Source organism: Sphaerodactylus townsendi, linkage group LG10, assembly GCF_021028975.2.
Source record: "Sphaerodactylus townsendi isolate TG3544 linkage group LG10, MPM_Stown_v2.3, whole genome shotgun sequence".
NCBI classification, from domain to species: domain Eukaryota; kingdom Metazoa; phylum Chordata; class Lepidosauria; order Squamata; family Sphaerodactylidae; genus Sphaerodactylus; species Sphaerodactylus townsendi.
In genome coordinates, this window is record NC_059434.1 from 11,235,938 (window position 1) to 11,255,196 (window position 19,259).

Below are 19,259 nucleotides of genomic sequence, written 5' to 3' on the forward strand. Positions count from 1 at the left end.
TCTCTTAGAGACAAGGCAGCACTGGCTATTTCTGGTTACCAAATGATACAGAGATTCTGTTTCAAATCAGCTGATGCAGCCTCCTTTTGTCATATAAAAGCCCTCAAAGACTTCTTGTCACTTACTCGGAATGGTGGGGCATTATAGAAACAAAAAATCAACAAATTAGGGCTACTCTTTTGGATTATCTGGCCATGCTAATTCTCTCTAAAAGAGACTTTCCAGCTTCTGAGGGAGAAGGTTGTTTTGACCAGGAAGCGCCAGACCCTATTCGAAAAGAGCTTCCAGGACTTGCTCTCCTTTAGCTCTGAGGCATACCTACACACTTTCTAGCACTGGTAATAAGGGGCTCAATACCTGCAGATAGCCAGATAATCAGTGCTCCAGGCTCTGTGAGAGCAATCATGCTGGCCCGTTGCCATGCCCTTCCACCAGCCGTATCGACAGGGAGTTACATTAAAACCCCTTACCACCTAAGGCTATGCATATGCAATGGGAACTGTGTAGACTCTATAGATCATATCTCTACTTTATTGTCCACTTTACACAGGACCTAGAGTCAAACACCTGTCACCTCTGCTTACTCAAAAAATAGAGTATGCATCTGACTTGCAAAGATCACCTTTCTGTTGACACAGCTCCAGTAGTGATATGCAACGATGCAGTCACCAAATTTTGACCTGTATATAAAACAACGCTTTAGGAGCAGATCCTGAACATCAGCCTTCTCTACCTGTCCATTTATTTTAGCTTCCCTCTATTGGGTTAAGTGGATCTATGTATATAATGTTGTAATGCCATTAAAGGTTCTTTGTTTGTTGTTGTCTTCACTTGCTGTGCAATCTATTTACTATGCTTTCCACGTTTCTCTGCCGTTCTCTGCTTCGGTGCCGTTTTCTGAGCTCACTCCATCCCCCCCGTGGCTGTTTATTTTAATCATTTCTGTTTGTTTTGGGGGGCGTGGGGTCAATTTTTTGAAGGATTGATTATTTGAGCGATGAGAGCACTGAAGCATCGATTAAACACATCTCCAAAAAAGGGGGAAATATCTAATGGCTGCCATGAATTGTTTCTAGGGCAGGGGTAGGGAACCTTTAACACTCAAAGAGCCATTTGGACCCGTTTTCCACGGGAAAAGAAAACACTTGGAGCCGCAAATAATTTTTGACATTTAAAATAAAGATAATACTATATATATAGGGTTTTTTTACCTTTTACTCCGCTCATTCTGAGAAGCACATGGATGCATGGGGCCAGCGGCTCGGCCTCGCCGGCCGCCGGGAAACGCCCGCCCCGCTCCAATGGGGCGGGTGAGAGGGGAAGCCCGCGGCGTGGCCCAGCCGACCGTGGGCAGTTATGTGCGTCTCGCCCTGCTGCCTGCAGGGCGGGCAAGGATGGGGCCAGCGGCTCGTGGAGCCACAGTGCAAGGGCAGAAGAGCCGCATGTGGCTCTCGAGCCGCAGTTCCCTACCCCTGTTCTAGGGAGTGACTGCAAACATTGTGGTAAAATGTGCGAGGGGGGATTGAAAATGTTTTACAGATGTTTTAGGCGATTTGTGTGGTGTGGTGGGCACAGCCACAAAATGGCTGTTTCTGAAGGCACAGCCAAAATTGTTGCTTTTGGAAGCATTGTATGTTAGAATTTTTTTCATATACACATAAAATCTGGTAATTCAACAGAGTTCTCAAAGGGTATTGTGTGCAGCAAAGCCTTTCTAGTCTCTGTATGTGCCTGAAACAAAATAACTCTGAACCTTTTTCTATTCAAACGAATATACTTACAGGAACTCCATGTTTGGGTAGGACAGTTTAAATATAGTTTCCTAATCTAGTCTTAACGAACTAGGATGGATGAAGATACAGCACCTGTGTCCTCTCCTCACAGTGGCAGATGGAGAAGAAAACATGCGTGCAAGTGAGTTGAGGTGTGACAAGGAGGAAGGAAGGAAGTTTCCTGAGAGTAGCCATCTGCACATTCAAAGGGACAATATCGGAGCAGTAGAGAAAGGATGCCCAGTCCCTTGACCCCTCTATCTCTCTGACTCTCTAGCCAAATCCACATCTGAAGTTTTAGGTTAGGAGACAGTGCAAAGTCCTGGGTCCATTATGCACGGAACACTTACCTCGGGGCTCTTCTCTGCACAGTGGGCTTGTAGTGGGGTCTCCTTGCATTTCTCTGTTTACACCCAAGAGGCCCTCACTATTGGCACAGAGCTTTTCTGCAGAGAACTCTCCTGGACCTGGTTCCCTTCACTTCACCCATCACCTAATTCATAAAAGCACAGTGTGAACACTGTGTTTCAGGGGGGATGGGTAGTAACTGTCTGTATGAATTCTTCTGTTTCTTCTCACAGGTGCTTATCTCTCTGGGTCTGGTTGCTGAAGGCCTGAGTTCTCACTGTTCTCAAAACTGTTGCAACTGCTAGCTCGGGGGGGGGGGCGGAGGGTGTGTGAAATATACTGTGGAAAGTTTGATTTGGGAATCAGAACTTCCCTTTCTGTGGTTCCTGATTCATCTTGTGCCTTCAGTAAAGAGATCTTTGTTTCAAACAAGTCTACTTATTGTCTGGTCAAGTGAGTCTTTTATTATACCCAGTAGTTAAGATTTCTGGCTTAGCCCTTTAAACTGCACTCATACAAATATTACTATTCTAAAAATAATTCCCTCCCCACAAATGAAAGAGGCAAAGAAATTCCCTGAACCATATGCTTCCCAAGAAGGGGACCATGTGCTACTGTTGATATTCTTTCCCTGTCCCTACCCCACCCACCCACCCACCCACTTCCTGCTGCTGCTGCTGCCACCGAAGGACAGAGAGGCTTGCTATTCTCAAACACTCTCTGTTATTGTTATATTTATATCTTGGTGTATTTTGGCTAAGTCCCTGTGAGTAAGCTTCTTTTCTGTGACTTGAAGCAGCTGGCTACATAGAAGGTGAGGGTGAGGGGGAAGGCATGAATAGCAGTGCGAGGGAGTAGGAAGGGTGGTTGTGGGCAGAGGGGAGATGTCCGGAGCATAGTTGTGCTCACTGGTAAATCTGTCTTGCTCTGGCAGTGAAGCAAATTAAAATCATGCTAGAAATGGTCTCACTTGCCGTGGAGAGAATGGAAAGTGAAAACTTGAGAAAATCTTGAGGAAATAAGTCTATGCAAGAAATCTTTCTGCGCAGCAGACACCTTGTGCATAATTGGCCTTTCACTTCCAACACAACCAGTCACAAAATGGTTGCCACAGCTTACCTTCAGTCATGCAGTGAAGATGCACAAAAATGGCTGCTTCTGGCCATAGAGTTGCCAACTTCCAGGAGCTGGCAGGAGATTTTCCGCTATTACAGTTGATTTCCAGGCAATGAAAAACAGTTGCTGTGGGGAAAACAGATGCTTTGGAAGATGGGCTCGATGGCATTCTATCCCATTGAAGCTCCTCCCCTCCCCAAACCATGCTTTCTTTAGGCTCCACCCACAAAATCTCCAGGTATTTCCCAACCTGGAACTGGCAACCCTACTGCCACAGTTAATCTTCAGGCATGTAGTGGAGATACTTGTTGGCTGCTAAAGCAATGTTTTAAACAGTCTGCACAGACAATCGAATCTCCATTGACCAATCAGAAATCCTGCTAGGCAAAAGCCCCACTGGGTCCCATCAACTTTTAAAAAACACTTGGTGGTCACTGGGAAAGGTATTGGTAGGCGTGCTGCCTCACGGAAGTCAGTAACGAAAGAAGAAGAAGAAGAAGAAGAAGAAGAAGAAGAAGAAGAAGAAGAAGAAGAAGAAGAAGAAGAAGAAGAGTTTTGATTTATATCCCTTTCTCTCCTGCAGGAGACTCAAAGGCTTACAATCTTCCTTTGCACTCTTCCCCTCACAGCAAACACCCTGTGAGGCAGGTGGGGCTGAGAGAGCTCCGAGAAGCTGTGACTCGCCCAAGGTCACCCAGCTGGCGTGTGTGGCAGTGCACAGGCTAATCTGAATTCCCCAGATAAGTGTCCACAGCTCAGGCGGCAGAGCGGGGAATCAAACCCGGTTCCTCCAGATTAGATACACGAGCTCTTAACCTCCTACGCCATCATCTTCATAGCGATGATAAGTAAATAAGAAGAGGCTTTGCCTTGAAGATGTAGCATTGTGGGAAGTGTAGTTTAGGGGCACGTGGGTAGCCTTTTGCACAGGTTTGGTTAGTTATAGGGACTGCCTTTTTTTTCAGTTAATGACTGTTGAGGCAAAAAGAGCCTGTTCTGATGGAGAGTACGGATGTGGGTTGATTCTGTTTTTTTCACAGAACAGAATAGAATAGAAGTAGAAATTGGTCTATACATTTCCCTCAAACAAGATCGGAAAAGTTTGAGAACGGCAGATGACGTACGTCAATGTGAAATTACTTGATTGCAGTTTGTACTTTTCAGTTATTATTATTAACTGCTGCTGATTTTAATGGGTTAATTTTATATTGTATCAATTGCTGTTGGGAACACAGCCGTGTTGTGAGCCGCCTCGAGCCCTTCGGGGATGAGGCGGCCTTCGGGGAGGAGGCGGTCTATCAATTTATTAAATAAAATAAATAAATAAACCTTCAATCAGCATAAAAGATGTGTGGTAGCAGCCATACAGCCCGGAAACCACACAGCGCACCAGCAATTCCGGATATGGAAGCCTTCAACAATACATTGCTTTGCTTTGCTTAACTGTGGCGCTGACACCAAAAGGAGAAGGCATGGAACAGGTCTTCTTTGGGCGGCTGTACAGTAGGTGTCATGGCACCCATGGGAGTTGAGGATGGGAAAGCTTCATTTGTAATGAGACAATGTTTAGATGACTCATTAGAAATGAAGGTGATGAGATATGTAAACAGTTAAGAGCTGTGGAAATTATTTGATAGTATCTCTGGGGCTTTGTGACTATATGCAAATTGACTTTTCCCTCCCTGGAGCACAGCACAAGGTGGTTCATTTGGCCACTTCTAGGGGGAGAATTTCCTCGAGGTTTGAGGATAGACTCTGGTGAAGACGTGATTTGGGGAAGGGAGGGACCCCAGTGGGTACAATTTCATAGAATCCCCCTTCCAAAGAAGCCATTTTCTCCAAGGAAACTGATCATTATTGGCTGTAATCCTGGGAATTTTCCAGGCTCCACCTGGAAATTGGCAACCATATTAGATGGTGAAAAGTAAGTTGTAGGGGGCACTTCCTGTCATTGCCTGTGGCACCAACAGTTCTCAATGATCCCTCAGTTGCAAGTTTTTAAAGATGTAGGATGTATGTAAAATGTAAGATGTAGGATGAAATATGAACTAATATATACTTTAGGAGCAGCAGTGGCGTAGGAGGTTAAGAGCTCGTGTAGCTAATCTGGAGGAACCGGGTTTGATTCCCAGCTCTGCCGCCTGAGCTGTGGAGGTTTCTCTGGGGAATTCAGATTAGCCTGTACACTCCCCACACCCACGACAGCTGGGTGACCTTGGGCCTAGTCACAGCTTCTCGGCAGACTCTCAGCCCCACCTGATACCTCACAGGGTGTTTGTTGTCAGGGGGGAAGGGCAAGGAGATTGTAAGCCCCTTTGAGTCTCCTGCGGGAGAGAAAGGGGGGATATTAATCCAAACTCTTCTCTTCTTCTTCTTTTTTACCAAACAACTGGTTGGATGTCTGAATGTAAAAGAGAAGGGTCTATGCTGAGAATGGATCTAGTGTTTGGTTTGTCGACATGTGAGGTGATGATGGTTGCAAAGCTGAGCAACTTGTGTGACAGGTTTTTAAATCTCTATCTTTGTCCATGACGAAATGCTGATCTAGCAGGGCACTTACATTCACAGGGACTCTTTTTTTATTATTATTCCCCCCACCCCCACCCCAAAAACCCCTGTATTCTACTACAGGTCCACTTTCCTTCCTGTTATATTGTTTGTCGATCCTGAGGGACAGTTCTGGTGGTTGCTACTCTATATTGTATTGTTCTCTCTTCAAGGGATGTAAACGATTCCTCATTTATTCATTGCAGTCTGCTGAAACCCCTGCTTCTTCCCTAGAAAGCTTCGGGGACATTCTGTCAATCTGACGGAAACTTTATATTGGCTACGCTGCTGAAAACTGAAAAAAAAACCCAAGACTTTTAAGTGTAATTTCAGTTGCTGATAGCAAGATACTTTGGATGAAAAGCTTCTCACAAAGCAAGGGTCCGACTTGTGGAATACAATACTGTGTATACTGTGTTCCTCTTTTCCTTAGGGGTGTAAAATATTCTTGTTCATTCTCTGCAGTCTTTTACAAATCTCCTTATTCACTAATTAGATGCTTTCTCACAAGTTCGCTCTCCGACAGCCTTTTGTGTAGGAGCGTCAGCTGAAGTTCAAGCTATGAATCTACGTCGCTTCTGCTTGCGGCCAGATGAGGTATGGCATTCCACAACCAGCCAAATGAAGCTGGTGGAGCACATCAGGACCCCTTGCATGTGGTCTTAAAGCGGGCAGTCCCGCGTCACCATTCTTCGGCGAGGTGGTAATCGCTTGATGGAGCCACCCAGGGTGTGAGGAAGACACTTACCTTTGCTTCCTGTGCAGCTCTGGACGGCTGGAAAGACACACCCACACTGCCCTCCGACCCCCCTTCTTCACACGAGAGGGGCCAAAAGCGGCACCCTCACGCCGGTGCGGTTTGCACTGCACCAGCTGGAAGACAGCGCTTTTGGAAAAACTTGCTCCCTGAGTGAGTTTCAAAAGCACTTGCTTTCCCGCCAAGCCAGTAATACCTAACAGGGCTGCCAGCACACGAACAAGCTTGAACCAGGACTGAGGTGGTGTGCTTTTGGCTGTGTGGAAAGGCCTACAGAAAAACGCTATCCCTCCGTTCAGAGACCGTAAAAGGCTCAACTGAGTGGCTGATGCCCAGTTAGCTGTATTTAAAAGGATGTCACAAAACCAAGGGTTGGGCTTAATCTTCTAGTTTATTTAGTTGTGTTTTTTTTTTAAAACACACGCAACGGAGCAATGTAAAATGAGCCAGGGATAATCTTGAACATAGCAGATGAGGGAAAACGTGATAAGAAGTCCAATAAAAATCTTCCTCGTTTAGAAAAAAATCCAAGTGACATTATCAGAACTGAAATCTGAATACTCTTGTGATTCGCAATCTAGGTGCATCCAAGTTCAATGACAGTACAGCTCATCCCTCTGAATTTTTTTCCGTCACGCTTGCGAAAAAGAAAAAAGCCCATCTACAATTTTCCATGCCTGGTCACACCATTCATTTCCATGGAAGTTAGCATTTAGTTCTCTTTCTCAAACAGAAACATGTTCAGGGTCATAAGTGGAGATGAATAGCACTTTGCCCCCTTCCACTGGGCTGGAAAAGTAGGTGATATTTTAATAGTGTTGCTAATATGATTGCTCAAATTGTGTGACTATGCATTCTTATTATTTCCTAAGGTTGTGGAATCTGGATCGAGAACTTCCTGGGAATTTGGGGTGGAGCACAGGGAAGTCAGAGAGATCAGTAAGGTATAATCACATTGTCCAGACCTGTCCTTTTCTCCAGAAGAACTGATGTTCTGAGTCTGGAGTTCAGTTGCAATTCCGAGAAATCAGACCTTAGACTGGTAACACTCTCATTTCCAGAAATAAGTACATAAGCAGACTATAGCTTGTGCCCTGTTTAACATTTGACATGCAGTTAGATATATATATTTTTTTCCTGTAGATAAAAACATGTACATGCACAACCCTTGTCAGAACTAAGCCCCAGGGCTGACTTTGGAGCAGAGTTGTTAAAAGCTATGTGCTTTCGAATTTAAAACGTGGCAGCTAACAGGATTTTGCAACTGTGTTTTGAAGTAATTAAGTAATCATGGCCAAGTGGTTTTTGACACAAGGCAGATAAGGGGAATTCACTGCAGACTTTAAATAATCAAATTGGGATTTTTATAGTGCAATTCTATCAAGAATTGCAGTATAAAAATCCCAGTTTCATTATTTGTGCTTAGATGTAACACCAGTGGTGGGATCCAGACATTTTAGTAACAGGTTCCCATGGTGGGGCTGGGCGGGGCATGACGGGGCGTGGTCAGGCATTCCTGGGGTGGGGCATTCCTGGGCGTGGCTGGGCCAAGGGCGAAGCCCTCCACATGCGCCCTGGTCGCGGGCATGGAAACAACAAATGCTTGCCGCGAGGCTGCCAATGCCACGCCGGAAAAGCACCTCCCTGCTAGAACTGGCACTTCAAGTTCTACTGCACGCTACCACTGCTGAGAGAGGAGGGCGAACTAAGGCAAAAAAAATCATGTGGCAAAATCACCAATTAGTAACCCTCTTGGCATACACAAATAATTAGTAACCTACTCTCGGGAACCTGTGAGAACTTGCTGGATCCCACCTCTGTGTAACACTGTATAGGATTGCGCTATGAATCTTTTAAGTACAGGTCAAATATTTTACCTAGGCATTTTAGAACCAAGTTCCATGACACCTGAAGTTTCGTGTAGCCCTCTTGAAGAGAGAGAGACTTCAGTCAAAGAAAGGAACATATATTTTTATTTAGATTGATCTAATGAGCTTCAGGTCCAGGAGAATTTCCGCTTGAGATTTGGGAGCGGAACCTGGGAAGAGCAGAGTCTACAGCAGAGTGGCAATTTCACAGGAATGAGACGCCACAGAGTTCGCCCTCTGGAGCTACCATGTCAATCTCTGTGGTCCGGAGACCAGTTGAAATTCCAGGAGCACTCCAGCCTCCACCTGGAGTTTGGCACCCCCAGCGTGGGATTGTTTTGTGGTTCTAAAATGGGTTCACAAGATGTATGGAGAAACAAATCTTGATGCTTGAGGAATTTTAGCAGTCACAATACAACAACCTTTATTAGGCATATTAAAATAGGCTCTAGAGCATTACAGACATTTCTAAAGTACAAATCAAAAGTACATTCAAAACACAGACAGATAAACTGTATCTAGCATTGGATGTTACTTAGAAAATTCTGTCACTTGTAAAAGAAATTTTGCTACTTTTTCTGTGTTATTTAACAAAAGCTCCACAACAGAGTTGTCAGAGTCTGTTTCAGATTTGTCCTAAGACAGACCTGTTCAGGAGAGAAATTCCTAACTAATCACCCACATATCTCGGACAGTCCAAAGTATAAAGAAATGTGAGCAAGAAGTCTCCACTTGGTTTTGGTACAATTGTGGACAGACCCGATCCCTGGAGGAGAGGGATAGATGGTAGTGATCTTTGTAATGTAATGATGGAAAAGTGATGCTGCATCCTGGCCCTTGTAATAATCCATCTCTGTTGGGGTTCAGTTAATAGTTCAAGATATTTGGCTATGTGCCTCTGTTCTGGTACTATGTTTTAACTCTGATGAGTGCAATTTAACATATATTGTGCGCCCAGACCTATTTGCCTCCGAATGGTATCAACTTCTTAAATCAAAAATCCACTCTCTAGGTTTAATACTTGAAGATCTCTGTATGCTGTCACCCAGAGAGATTCTGCAAACCTTAAAAAGCAGACTTCTAGAACAGGAATACCATATCTTGTTGGGCCAAGCAAATAAATCATGCTCACCCCTTTCTGTTGGAATTTTAGCAGTCTAGCGACCCTGTTAGGTCAGATGGATAAAAACTGAGGGGGGTTGCTGGTGGTGGGAACCATTAATACTTGTTAAGAAACTCAATAATTATCTTAGCAAAATATTGGCAGCAAAACGCAATGCTGTCAGCGGAAAGCTGGCTCAGAAAGGATCAACATCTCGATGGGTAAAAAATAAAATGTATGTTCCAAAAAAGAAAAAAGAAAATATAATGCTTGTGCAAATGGTATTTATTCAGAGATGGAAACCCCTTATTGGATCATTAAGGTGGAACAAAACAAAATGTTACATTAGACATACTGTTGTGTACCTAGACAAATTAATTCATATGAGGGAATCTTGGATGCTTCCTAAAGTATGTAGTTATTATAGTTCTATTATTAGCGGTTCCAGGTCCCCACCTCTTTCTTTAGCCGTATTTTGTACCTTCAAAGATTTTTTTAGTTTTTGTACTAGGCTATAAAAAATAGGTGGTTACAGCAGTCTGACGTATGTAGTTTTAGCTCTTGGAGCCCTTTAAATACTCTGGGAGCATTTAAGGTTGGGTTGCGAAATGATTTCTAAAAATGTCTTCGTTCTTGGATGGGAAATCACTTCCCCACCCAGTGGCGATACCCATGTCCGTGGTGAGCTAACCTATAATCCAGATGTTATGGACTACAATTCCCATCAGCCCCTGCCAGCATGGACAATTGGCCGTGCTGGCAGGGGCTGATGGGAATTGTAGTCCATAACATCTGGAGTACCAAAGGTTCGCCACCACTGCCTTATGTAGTCCCCCCCCCCGTGTATGTGTGTGTGTGTGTGTGGTTTTCTCAGGTTTGTAAAAAGACCTGTCTGTTCATGGCTTCAGTCTGCAGATTTAAGTATCCACAGATGGGGTTTCATTGAACATACATTGATGCTATATGTTTGTGTTCCTGCATGGTTTACGAAATTAACAACATTAGTTTCTGGAGCACACTGAAGATAAGGATGCTCTGGCACCTCTGCCCTGTAGAGATGTGAGGAAAAGAGGGTTTTTTCACAGCTGGCAGAAGGGAGAGTTGCCCAGCCTCATACTGACTTGTTTGCATACAGCATGGGGGCTGGGGGGTGGGGTAAGGAGTAGGGCCCTGAGGACTGTAGGCATCCGTTTCACATTGAAGATAATGGGCAATTGTGACTTCGGGATAAAAATTTCAGTGGATCTCTTCTTGCCAAAAGCTTTTCCACAGAAATCTCCTAAAACATTAAAAAGCATTTTCAATCCCCCTTTTGTTCATATTTATCCCTTTCAAATGATTCCTGGCTGTTTTCCCCGGTTTTTTCCCCAGTGTGTGGACAATTTAGTGCTTCATGCTTCACAGGGTCATGCTGCAGTTCCCTGAGTCTTTTGTAGTCAATGCTGTAGATTAAGTCCACCCCAAAAGAATCTCAGAAATACTGTGAAATACTCCAAAAACAGAGAATGTAGCTTCTGCAGGCAAAAAGCGATTTCACAAAATCGCATCTTCAAGGGACAGCACACAAATGAAACTTTTCAAAAACCTTTCAGCCCAAAGAATCTCTAGAAATGGAGATTTGTTTAAAACATTTCGATACTGGAAATAAAAATGTTTTGGGGAAAGAACTGTGGAATTCCACCCCAAAACACCCCCCCCCCCATCCTGAAAATGTTGTTGGTGCTGTGTGGAAATGGTCAAAGTTATTCGAAATTTCTTTTTACATATTTTAGCAAGTATCAGCAAAGTTTGATAAACATTTAAATGGGATCTCCCAGTATTTAATCCACACTGTTAGGTATCTCTCTGTATACATTTAAGGAGAGATCAAAACCCTTTCAAAACCCTTTCACATTATTTTGATGGATAATGCCTTTGGTTAAGAAGATGTGAAGTTGTTCTTGGAACCTGTCTGATCTCAGAAACACTCTGAAATACTCCAAAAATAGGGAAGTCTATAAAATTATTGAAGTCTATAAAAATTGAAGTCTATAAAATTATGCATGGGGTAGAAAATGTTGACAGAGAGAAATTTTTCTCTCTTTCTCACAATACTAGAACCAGGGGGCATTCATTGAAAATGCTGGGTGTGTGTGTGTGTGTGTGAATTAGGACTAATAAAAGGAAACACTTCTTCACACGACGTGTGACTGGTGTTTGGAATATGCTGCCACAGGAGGTGGTGATGGCCACTAACCTGGGTAGCTTTAAAAAGGGCTTGGACAGATTTATGGAGGAGAAGTCGATCTATGGCTACCAATCTTGATCCACCTTGATCTGAGATTGCAAATGCCTTAGCAGACCAGGTGCTCAGGAGCAGCAGCAGCAGAAGGCCATTGCTTTCACATCCTGCACGTGAGCTCCCAAAGGCACCTGGTGGGCCACTGCGAGTAGCAGAGTGCTGGACTAGATGGACTCTGGTCTGATCCAGCAGGCTAGTTCTTATGTTCTTATGATCTGGAAGAGTTAAGAGACAAATCCACATGAGATGAATAGATAAGACCTTGTCCCAGACTTTTATATCTGTAAAGATAAGTGACAACACTTATCTATATGGAGTTCAAGGTTCTTACTTTTCCCCCCAAGACTTTGTGATAAGAGAGGTTTTTAACGGTCTGCTGTCCTTTGAGGAGATTCTTCTTTGAAATACCCCAGGAATTCATTTTGAAAGCCATTGCTCTGCAACAAAAATGGAAAGACAGTGTGTAACATTTAAAAGCTTTGGAAATATATCCTTGGTATTTAGTGATGAATGGTGGGATTTGATTCCGGTGTTATGGTAATTGAGAAAGATCTTTGCTTGTTTGCAACACACGCAATTCCAGTTCTCATTTACCATGCATTCCCTTGAACTGTAATTCAGCAGAGTCAACATTTTTTGCTACTGAGCCACCAACAGTCCAATTCAAAATATAAGACTGGGCTATTCTAGTATACTCTCATTTATGTATGCAGCCGATACTTTTGTGTTCCAGCCTGTAGACAACCACTATATGCCTGCCTGACGAAGGCCATTTATGCATGCAGTACTGACCCCGAGGCTATTTGCCCTGCATGTCTTCATTTACACGCGTGGAAGTACCCTGCTGATTCCTGCCAAGCCGCCATTTTGCCTGCCCCCTGCTTCTAAGTTGTTTTTGCAACCTCCATTCGGTGAAGTTGCTTGCTGTATTATTTGGGGGGGGGGAGGCATTTCAATGCTCTATTGGTCCTGTGATAGACTTTAAGAATTAAATTTTTAAAAAAGAAGCCTCACAGACCAAAATTCCTGGAGAAGATGGGGAGGAGCAGAAAACCCAAAGAAAGCCAAATGCACACTGGTCTCCTTCACTTTCCCTGCGAAGTGAGACAAAAAGTTGCTCTTTTACAGGTTTCAGAAACCATGTGGAGAGTCTAAACTGAGAGCGCAGTGAGTTCTGAAGAGCAGGAAACTTGTCTGTAATCAAGAATCTGACCCAAAGGGAATGGATGCTCACTGCAGAGCAGACCAAAAGTTCATGAATGGTTCATAAATTGGGGTGCTGTGTGGTTTCCGGGCTGTATGGCCGTGTTCTAGCAGCATTCTCTCCTGACGTTTGGCCTGCATCTGTGGCTGGCATCTTCAGAGGATCTGATAGTAGGAATGGAAAGCAAGTGGAGTATATATACTGTGAGGTCAAAAGGTGAGGCCCTCTGAATAGTCACAAAGAAGTCTGTAGCCTGGGAGCAACAATGAAGATAGCAAGGTCAGTAGGTGAATGCATCTGAATAGAAGTATCCTGGTCTTTGTTTCCTTTGATTGCTATTGTCTATAGTTGTCCTGTGTTTGTGTGGAGCTGATTAGTCACTGTCTTGATTCTAGAGTTTTTCAACACTGGCAGCCAAATTCTGTTCATTTTCACGGTTTCTTCATTCCTGTTGAAGTTGTCCATGTGCTTGTGAATTTCAATGGCTTCTCTGTGTAGTTGACTGATGACCATTTTCAATTTTAAGAACATAAGAACATAAGAACAAGCCAGCTGGATCAGACCAGAATCCATCTAGTCCAGCTCTCTGCTACTCGCAGTGGCCCACCAGGTGCCTTTGGGAGCTCACATGCAGGAGGTGAAAGCAATGGCCTTCTTCTGCTGCTGCTGCTCCCGAGCACCTGGACTGTTAAGGCATTTGCAACCTCAGATCAAGGAGGATCAAGATTGGTAGCCATAGATCGACTTCTCCTCCATAATCATAATCATATGGAGGAGAACCCATAATCGTGGCTGATCAATCCTGGGATAAAGAAGGAGGATTTGAAAGGAGACCTCTGTTTACGATACCGGCAAAGCTCAGGAGTTGTGCCTGCTGGTGGAGACGCCAGGAGCCAACCCGCAATGGAAGTCTGCCCCCATTGTTACTTGAAATTATGGGAATTTCTCCCTTTTAGAGTGGGGAATTAGCAGCAGCAAACTCTTGGCTTAGCAAAAGGCCAGGCAACCTCGGCTAAAGAACTGTGCTAGTAATACTGTGCTAGTAAACAAAATCTAGCAACAATGACAACAACAACAATAAATGTGTCTTTCATAATTTTACTATTTTGTTTATTTACTTACTCTCCATTTGCATCCCACGCCCCCATCCCCCAAAAAGCAGCTCACAGAATTCTCTCCTCCTTTGTTTTATCCTCACAACCTCACTGCGAGGTAGGTTAGGGTGAGAGTGCTTGACGGGCCCAAGATTACCTGGCACACTTCCAAGACAGCGTGCACATTTGAATCTGGGTCTCCCACATTCTAGATGAACTCTCTACCCTCTACATCACTCTTCCACAATAAAAGAAAATGATATTTAGCATCAGCATTTGGTCTCCAGCTATTTTATAGTAGCATTCAGCTAGACAGCTAAGAACATAAGAACATAAGAACAAGCCAGCTGGATCAGACCAGAGTCTATCTAGTCCAGCACTCTGCTACTCGCAGTGGCCCACCAGGTGCCTTTGGGAGCTCACATGCAGGAGGTGAAAGCAATGGCCTTCTGCTGCTGCTGCTGCTGCTCCCGAGCACCTGGTCTCCTAAGGCATTTGCAATCTGAGATCAAGGAGGATCAAGATTGGTAGCCATAAATCGACTTCATAAATCTACCCAAGCCCCTTTTAAAGCTATCCAGGTTAGTGGCCATCACCACCTCCTGTGGCAGCATATTCCAAACACCAATCGCACATTGTGTGAAGAAGTGTTTCCTTTTATTAGTCCTAATTCTTCCCCCCAGCATTTTCAATGAATGCCCCCTGGTTCTAGTATTGTGAGAAAGAGAGAACAATTTCTCTCTGTCAACATTTTCTATCCCATGAATAACTTTTTACACTTCAATCATATCCCCCCTCAGACGTCTCCTCTCCAAACTAAAGAGTCCCTTACCCAGGGACTTTAAACAAGGACAGGCAAAACAAAGGTGTAAATAAATAGACTTAATTACATCGTTGAGTGGGCAAATGTTAACACTGCTGACATAGTGTTCAGTGTTTCCCATCTGCAGACTCTTCCTTGTGGGTGTTCCATCAAGTATCTGTTATCTGCACCTCTATAACTGTGTGGTTTGGTTCTGCAACCCAACAAGATCGACACAGACTTCAGAGAATAATCAGAACTGCAGAAAAAACAATTGCTGCTAACCTGCCTTCCATTGAGGACCTGTATACTGCACGGGTCAAAAAAAGGGCTGTGAAAATATTTACTGACCCCTCGCATCCTGGACATAAACTGTTTCAACTCTTACCCTCTAAACGTCGCTACAGAGCACTGCACACCAAGACAACTAGACATAAGAACAGTTTTTTCCCGAATGCCATCACTCTGTTAAACAACAAATAATCTCCTTCAGATAATGTCAAACTATTTTATTATATATATTTATTATCATAATTACTGCACTACTTTTTTTCATCGATTTCCTATTACCCATCACTCCTCCCAATTATGACTGTATGACTATAGCCTGTGCTGACATTTCATTTTATTTTATGATTTTACATTTTATGTTTTTATTACTATTGATTGTTTCCTGATTGCTTACTAGACCTATATGACAATCATTAAGTGCTGTACCTTATGATTCTTGACAAATGTATTTTTCTTTTATGTACACTGAGAGCATATGCACCGGAGACAAATTCCTTGTGTGTCCAATCACACTTGGCCAATAAAGATTCTATTCTATTCTATTCTATTCTATTCTATTCTATTCTATTCTATTCTATTCTATTCTATTCTATTCTATTCTATCGACTATGATTAGTTTCCAAGATCTGACAGGATTGGGCTACTCCATTCTGGCCATTTCTCCACTGAGAAATTAAAGCCGGATACAACCAGGTTTCAAAAGAAACGACACCTTTTCATCGCGGTTTCACCTTCCCCACTGCAGCATGTGTGTGATGAGGACATCTATGTCTATCACGGTTTCAAAAAGTGCAGCCCTCCCCACAATTGTGTGATTGGACGTGCGATCGGCTCAGCGGCTGTCTTCCTTGTCCTGATTGGTTGTTGTGCTGTGTTGGGACGGGAATTTTTTTAAAAATTTTTTTTGTACAGCTACGTCACTACGCGCATGCGTGGATAGTTTTCACGCTAAGCTACATTTACACGTGGCTTCGGCACTCTTTACCCACACAGCTGTGCTGGCACGAAAGTCAAATTTTAGTTAACATTTGGCACAGAAATCACATTCCACGCAGCCACGTTTCAACGTAGCCTCAGCTGGTGCAAAAAACCAACAACACTGGGCTGTGTGCGATTTGTGCACAGTCCACTGCGCTCTGATTGGCTGGAAGGCTCCACGTCACTGCCAATGGTGGGAAAACAAACCTACATTCAACCCCCGAACCTCCCCATTGATCTGGATTCAGCGTATGTTTTTTAAAAAGGTGCAGGTTCTTTAAAAAAACACGTGATAGGCCCCTTCCGCACATGCAGAATAATACACTTTCAATCCACTTTCAATGCACTTTGCAGTTGTGTGGAATGGCAAAATCCACTTGCAAACAATTGTGAAAGTGGACTGAAAGTGCATTATTCTGCATGTGTGGAAGGCGGCCATAAGGGGGAGCAGGAACGCCAGGACTAGGATGAATCTGTGTTCGGCGGTTGAGCGGTGGGAAGTTCTCACTGAAACCTGGATATTTCGTGTGAGGATCACATGATTAATTGACCATGGGGATTTGACCTCTGTCTTCCCTCATGAAATGGTCCATATACCTTGGCCCCTTCCGCACACGCAAAATAATGCATTTTCAAACCACTTTCACAACTGTTTGCAAGTGGATTTTGCCATTCCGCACAGCTTCAAAGAGCACTGAAAGCAGTTAGAAAGTGCGTTATTCTGCCTGTGCGGAAGGAGCCCTGGACTCAAAGAATAGATACCCAAGAATCTGGATGGCTCAAATATGCATCCGTATTATGACCTTTCTTGCTTGCGATTCCTTGGTGTCATTCTGTTTCTTCTCGTTCAGAGTAACAGTACCAAGAATGCATCTTACATTTATGATTTTTTTTAAAAAAAATAAGATGCACCTGAATAACCAGGGGCAGCCATTGCTGCCGTGGTGAGCAACGCAGCAAGATAAGGGGCATGCATGGCCTGGCGGCAAGCTGCAGAAACGGGTGCAATGATTGGCTCCCACCGCAAAAGGCGGGAGGAGCCTGGGTATATCTAGACGCCTTCGGTCTCAAGCGCCCTTCCCCGGGCGGCGAGAACCAACAAAGGCGTGAGTGCGTGTGTTTGGCGCCTCGCGTAAGGGGCCTGGAAGGCTGAGACTGGCCTTTTCTTTTCCTTTCCTTTCTTAGCTGATTTTCCTTCTTCCTCTGCCCTCCCCTGCGGCTTCTCTGCGCTTTCAACCTTTTCTTTTCTTTTCACCTCTTCTGGGCTGGTCTCAGCAGCCGCCATGGGGCCGAAAAGGGCCAAGAGCAGGGAGCCTGCTGCCAAGCTCGGGCGGTGCCATCGGGCAGAGCTGCGTGCTCTGCTGAACAGGGTCCGGGCTCAGACTGGGCTCGAGGACGCCGGACGACGGCCCGGTTGTTGGGTGAATCGGAGCAGCGGGCGAGGGCGGCCGCTGGCTTCGAGGCTTGTCTCCCATCGGGCAGTGGGACGGGCTACGGTCGGCATGGCGGGGCAGTCTCCCCAGGAGGGGCCCACTCCCCGTGGTCCCGGGGTGCCGGCCCGGCATCTTCCCGGCCCAACATGTCGGGCCATATAGAGCAATCCGATCCTGCTCTTTGGTCCGCTAACCTGGCCCGGACACCCTGTTGCATCTTTCTACAAGTCCTCGGCGGAGCTGGCTGGCGAAGTCGGGCCCCCACCTTCGGGTCGGGGCCCTGAGCCCATCAGCGCTACACGGCGGCGTGCCAGTCGCTTGGCGCCGGTGGGGCCTCGAGCGAGAGCAGCCGGAGGAGCTGCACCTTTCGGCCATCGGGTTAGCACCGGCCCACATCGGGTGTGGATGCGTCCGTCGGCCCTCGGGCGAGGAGGGCAGGAAGAGGAGGAAGCGATGCAGTCAGGGGCGTTCCCGTTCCTCCACGCATCCCCCAGCTCTTCGTCGTTGGGTGAGTCTACTGAGGGGATGATGATGCGCAGGCTACAGGGGAATTTTTGGAGTCGCGGGGAGAGAGTCCCTGCTCTCCCACCGTGCGGGCTTGCAAGCGCTAGGAATGTTTCGAGAGGCGGAGAAGTGCCATCCTCCGGCCCGGCTCAAGACGCACCGCGGCAACCACGGCCTGGAGTCCCCACCTCCCCAGGAAGCTCCGGAGCGGGCGCTGGATGGGTATTACGTGGACATTTTTAAGTTCCTTCGCGGCGGGAGGGGGGATGTTAGGGTTTGTTGGGCGGGAAGGCCGACAAAAACGGAAGGACCCGGCAGCAGCCGAGCCGGAATTTTAACAACTGGCTGCAGGGCTTCACCGGAATCTCCTGGCTCCCTTATCCGGGCTGCGTATTCCCTGCCGGGCCTGGCACCTGGCAGGTGCTCACATGAAACTCATGTATGCTGCGGGCTCGAAGGCGCTGGCTGGGGAAACTTCGCGACCATCGCTACTTTAACGAAGGCCATCCGCGAAGAACGCCTTTGCACAAAGTGCCTTTTCCGTTGGGGACCTCATCCCACCGCACTTCAAACCTGGATGGTCGTGGTCCAGCCCGGCCATGGGAGGGGCTGCATGGATCCTCCTGTTCTCTCAAAACCGAAGCGGCAGAGCCTACCCGGGCGGGTGGGGGCTACAGGAGGTTGTGTTGGGGAATTCAACAAAGGTGCTTGCCAGCGGCTGAAGAATGTAGATAATGAGCACTCTTGCTCTTTTTGTTCCGGCAGCCACAGCAGGATCAGCTGTCCCCAAGCCGGGCGGGACGCCCTCCCCTTCGGCAGGCCCGGTCGCCACGGCGCCGGGCCCTCCTGCAAAGATGCCGGTGGCCAGGGCGCGTGCTCCCGCCCCACGCAAAACACTCTAAAGAGATGCCCTCAGCTCAGCTGCAGTCTCTGGCTCCTACACCCGTTCAAGAGTGGCGGTGCTGCTAGAGTGGCTGCAGCTGTTATCCAGACAGGGGGGGCTGCGCAGCCTCGCTGGGGATGGTTTCCTCTTCTGGCTTCGCATCTCCATACCAAGGCCCAAGGAGGGCTTACCAAGCCAGCAATCTAAAATCTGGTCCGCGATCTCCTGGAGTGGTGGCTGATAAGCTCAACAACAAGGAACAAATCCGAAATGGCCGCC